The sequence below is a fragment of the Hylobates moloch genome, unplaced genomic scaffold (genome assembly GCF_009828535.3).
Source record: "Hylobates moloch isolate HMO894 unplaced genomic scaffold, HMol_V3 SCAFFOLD_4, whole genome shotgun sequence".
NCBI classification, from domain to species: Eukaryota; Metazoa; Chordata; class Mammalia; order Primates; family Hylobatidae; genus Hylobates; species Hylobates moloch.
In genome coordinates, this window is record NW_026652279.1 from 57,777,436 (window position 1) to 57,783,255 (window position 5,820).

Sequence of the window (5,820 nt, forward strand, 5' to 3'; positions counted from 1 at the left end):
TTACTTCTGCTCTGATTTTAGTTACTTCTTTTTTCTGCTAGTTGAAGATTAGTTTGCTCCTGTTTTTCATAGTTCTTTTAAGTGTGATATTAGATTAATGTGAGACCTTTCTATTGTCTTAATGTAGGTGTTTAGCAGTATAAAATTTTCTCTTAACACTGATTTAGCTCATTCCAGAGGTTTTAGGATGTAGTGGCTTTATTTTCATTTGTTTAAAATGATTTCTGCTTTAATGTGGTTGTTTACTCAAAGGTCATTTAGGAGCAAGTTGTTTATTTTCTATGTAATTGTGTGGTTTGATGTTAATTTCAATTTTTATTCCACTGTGGTCTGAGAATATACTTGTTATGATTTCAATTTTTTAAAATGTATTGAGACTTGCTGTATGACCAACCATGTGATTAATCTTAGAGTATGTTCCATGTTTAGATGAAAAGGACATATATTCTGTGGTTCTTGGGTGGAATGTTCTGTAGAAGTCTGTTATGTCCAGTTGGTCAAATGTCAAATTGAAGTCCAGAATTTATTACTTGTTAGTTTTTTTTTTTCATTCATAATCTGTCTAATGCTATAAGTGGGGCGTTGAAATCCCCCTCGGTTATTGTGTGGCTAAGTCTTTTCCTAGGTCTAGAAGTAATTGTTTTGTGAATCTGGTTGCTACAATGTCACAGGGATACTATAAATTTAAGATAGCTAAATCTTGTTGAATTAAACCCTTTATCACTTTGTAATGCCCTTCTTTGTCCATTTTTACTGTTGTTGGCTTAGAGTCTGTCTTATCTCACACAAGAATAGTGACTCCTGTTCTTTTTTGTTTACCATTTGCATGATAAATCTTTCTCCATCCCTTTATTTTGAGCCAAAAGATTTCATTACATGTTAGATGTTTTTTTTGAAGAAAGCAGAAGGATGGGTCTTGTTTTTTAATCCAATTTACCACTCTGTGTCTTTTATGTGTAGGGTTTTGACCATTTACATTCAAGGTTAATATTGATATGTATGGTTTTGTTATTGTCATGGTGTTGTTACCTGGTCCCTTTGTATTCTTGATTGTATAGTTGCTCTATAGGGTCTGTAGGCTATATACTTACATGTGTTTTTGTGATAGCAGGTATTGTTCTTTTGTTCCATGTTTAGAACTCCCTTAAGCATCTCTTGTAAGGCTGGATTAGTGGCAGAGAATTTCCTTAGTGCTTGCTTATCGGGGAAAGATTTAATTTCTCCTTCACTTATGAAGCTTAGTTGGTAGGTTATGAAATTTTGGGCTGGAATTTCTTTTCTTTGATGATGCTAAGAATAGAGCCCTTATCTCTTCTGGTTTATAAGGTTTCTGCTAAAAAGCCCATTGTTAGTCTGATGGGATCCTCTAATAGGTGATATGACCATTATTTTTCCAGCTTCCTTTAAGATTTTTTCTTCTGCATTGACCTTGGAAAGTCTGATGACTATATGGCTTGGGTATTATCTTGTATAATATCTTACAGGAGTTCTTTCAATTTTTTGAATCATTGTGTTTACCTCTCAGCAAGACTGTGGAAATTATCATGGATTATATACTCAAATATATTTTCCAATTCGTTTACTCTTTTTTCTTCTCTCTGAGCAATGTGTTATTTACAGATTTGGTTACTTTACATAATCCCATAATCCCATAATCCTTCGAGAACGAAGGATTTTTTTCATTTAATTTTTTTTCTTTATTTTTATCTGATTTGGTTGATTCAAAGGAACAGTCTTCAGATTTTGAAATTCTTTTCTCTTCTTGGTCCAGTCTGTTGTTAAGGTTTCCAGATGCATTTTGAAATTCCTGTAGCAAATTTTTCAATTCCAGAAACTCAGTTTGGTTCTTTCTTAATATAGCTATGTCATCTTTCAAATCTTAGATTGTTTTTCTGGCTTCATTGGATTGGATTTTAATTTTTTCTTGGATCTCATTGAATTTCTTTGTCATCCAGATTCTGAATTGCATGCCTGTCATTCCAGACATTTCAAGCTGGTTAGAATCCACTGCTAGGGAGCTAGTTGATTCTTTGATGATAAGGAAGTGCTCTGGCTTTTTGAATTGCTGTAGTTCTTGTGCTGATTCCTTCCTATCTGAGGGAGCTGGTGCTTCTTTTTCTTTTGAATTTGCTGTCATTTGGATTGGGCTTTTTGATTGTATATTATTGTCCCCATGGGGATTTGACTGTGGCTTATGCTATGTATTGTCAATTGGCTTCATATCTAGGTGCTTTCAGAGGACCAAGGCCCTATAGGGGTTCCTTGGTTGTTGATAAGTTCCTGAAGTGGGTTTCACATATACCATGTATTGAAACAGTGTATTTTTATTGGGTAGTGTAATTTAGATTGTGGTCCATTAATGGTGCTTAAGGGTAAGAGCCAGGAGATAGGCTCCTACTGAGCTCCAGTTCACCCTTTTGTATTTCAGTGTCTCTTGCAGCAGTCCTCTAGAGAGGAAAAGCAGGGGCAAGAGACGACTCCTTCTCTAAGTCCATTTCTGGGCCTTGGTGGTTCCCACTTCAATTGTTGGTGCCATGCTCATGTTTCCTTGGCCCCAAGGGGTAATTTGGCAGCCTGTGCTCCCCTCCCCTTAGGGTCAGTCTGTGTCAAGAGTTCCATGACTCCCTGGCAACTTACCAGTCCCCTGTGCTTGCTGGAATCAGAGCAAGTTATGGGGTATGTCTGTGGCTGCTCTGGTGATGTGGTAGGTCAAGGGCAGAGGATCCCCGGACAGGGCAGTGGCTCTTCAGGTATGCAACTGGCGTGTTGTCCACAGGTCTGGGACTTTTAGCACAGCAGATGGCTCTGAGACCCATCCAGCTCATAGTCCCCCAACCTGGTGGGTCTTTCTCCATCTGCCCTGAAGAAGGCCTGATCTGCTAGGCTTGTCCCACACCTTCTGTGCCCAGATTGTTGAGCTATTCCAGATCTTCTAACCCAGGGGGCTCCCTGGTAAAGAAGCCGTGGCTGGCTATTAGGCTATACCCTTCCCAGTCCAGTTTGCAAAGGAAGGGATGCCCAGGTCCTGTGCCAGCACACGAACCCATGCCACCCTCTTCTCTGTGCTCCGAGTATGGGGCTATTCCCCAGCTTGAGCTTAGGCCACAGGTCTCAGCTTGACTCTCCTGGGTGGTGTTCTCAAGTCCTGGGGAATTGGGATTGGGACCAAGCCCATGGGTTTGTCCACTGGCTCCTTGGCGTCAAGCACTGGCTGTGCTGGGGTATAAACTTCTCCCAGGCTACCAGCAACATACTCAGGCAGGGCAGTGGAGGCTGTGCTGTGGGCATCCTCTTTCAGGAGTGGCCAGGAAGGCAGTCATGGGAGGAGGCAGCAGACAAGGGGGTAATTGGATCAAATGCACCTTTGTCCTCTGGCTGTGGTAGCTCTACTTTCTCTCAGCCCTGCAGACAGCAGGAGCTACAACCACTCAGTGCAAGATGGAGAGCCTTATGTGATAGGCACTTATGGCTGAATTTTCCTGCAGCTTTACAGCACAGCAAAACCTTCTGGGCTCTGTGCAGTTTCAAGCTGTGTCCCTGACTGTTCCCCAGGCAGCTTCCTCTGCCACTTCAAAGGTCTTTGGAGGTCATAGGAACTCCTGTAGATGGGATCCCAGAGATCTGCAGTGGAAATGTGGTACCCAGGGGTTCCTTCACTCACCCTTTCTTTAAGTCTGGTTTGGGTCTGTGGGCCAGTCCTGATGCCCAGTGACTTTAAGCAGCCTTCTCAGCTTCCTCTCTTTTCAACCATGGTGTCTGTGTTGCCTCTCTATCAACATTCAGTATTTTCCCTCAAAAGATCTGTTCAAAGCCTGATAGTTTACTCAATATTTTGGTTCCTCTTCATTGAAAAAGGCATTTCTCAGCTGTCTCTAGTCAGCCATCTTGCCAAAACTCCTCTCAGAACTCTTGAATAGTACATAAGAACTAATTGCATATTTATTTGCTAAATAAATTTAAATTTAAATTTGTTTGCTAAATAAATTTGCAATTTACAGAGAAATGTATATTTTAAATGCTACTAAATTAAGTACCACAACTGACAAAATATGTACATTGACAACAAAACTTCTTTTCCTTTAATATATTGACAAATATTATAATAAATCATGTTTAAAACCAATACTGTTCATTTTTAAACAGTATTTTTAAAATCACAATTTTCTGTCTACAATTATGCTTAAAAAGCATGTTTAAAGTGTCAACGATGTGAGGAAATATATACTCTCAATTAGTGCAGGAAACTGTAAATTATTTCACATTTTCAGAGTTTTGAGGCAATTTCTATTACACATTTTAAAAACATATATGTGAACGTGCATACACACACACATACATTTGTTTATAAAACATTTAAACTATGAGCAACATCGCCTAATAAAATTTTAGATATATTATTAGACGGGTTCATAATTATCTTTACTCATGTTTTAAATGTAGGTTTTATAATTCAAGTTAGGTGAATCCCGCACTTCAGGAAAAGACTGTTATTGAATAGCAAGTTTGTTATTCACATTTGTAAGAGGACAGGGCATGCCACATCACATAGAGCCACAAGGGAAGCACCAGGGTTGGTCAGGTGGAAGAAGGGGTGAGGGGAATATGTGGGTTAGAAAATTCAGTGTTGTTAATAAGTCAATTCCTTCCAACTTAATACATTCAGTACAATCTCATTCAAAATCTGAGCAAGCTATTTTCTTAATATTGACAAATATAATCTAAAATTCATATGGAAAAACAAAAGATCTAGAATACTTAGTACTGAAGAAGAACAAAGATGGAGCTCTAATATTACCCAATTTCAAGACTTACTATAAAGCTGTAGTAAGCAAGACAGTGTGATATTCCTGAAAAATGACACAGACATGTAGATTGATAGAACAGAGAGTCTAAAAATAGACCCACATGTATCAAATCAAATGATTTTTGATAAAGGGAAAAAGACAATTCCATGTGGACATGGGGAATGATGGTGTTTAAACATATGGTGCTAAAAAAGTTGGACATCCATGTGGATAAAACCATGACACAGAACTTACCCTTTATAAAAATTAACTGGGCTGGGCTTGGTGGCTTATGCTTGTAATCCCAGCACTTTGGGAGGCCGAGGGAGGTGGATCACAAGGTCAGGAGATTGAGACCATCCTGGCTAATATGGTGAAACTCCATCTCTACTAAAAATACAAAAAATTAGCTGGGCATGGTGGGACTCACCTGTAGTCCTAGCTACTCGGGAGGCTGAGGCAGGAGAATCGCTTGAACCTGGGAAGCAGAGGTTGCAGTGAGCTGAGATGGTTCCACTGAACTCCAGCCTGGTTGACAGAGCGAGATTCCATCTCAAAAAAAAAGAAAAAAAAATTAAGTTTAATAAGGAAACATAAGTCCAAGTCAGAAAATTATAAATCTTTTACAAGAAAACTCAGAAAAATTTTAGGTGATACTGAGTTCGATGAGGAGTTTTTAGATAAAGCTACAAAAGAATGATCAATAAAAGAAAAAATGATAAGTTGGACTTTATTAAAATTTAAAATTTCTCCTTTGTGAAAGATTCTCCCAATAGAATCAAAAGACAAGCCACAAACTGGAAGAAAATACTTGCAAAAAACATATTTGATAAATCCTTGTATCTAAAAAATGTACACAAAATATAAAGAAAACAGCCAAATTTTAAAAACAAGGAAAATACCTGCACAGATATCTCACCAAAACAATATAAGATGGCAAATATAAATATGAAAAGATGCTGTACATAATTTGTTATTAGAGAATTGCAAATTAAAACACCAATGGGCTAGCATTATATACCTATTAGAATGGCAA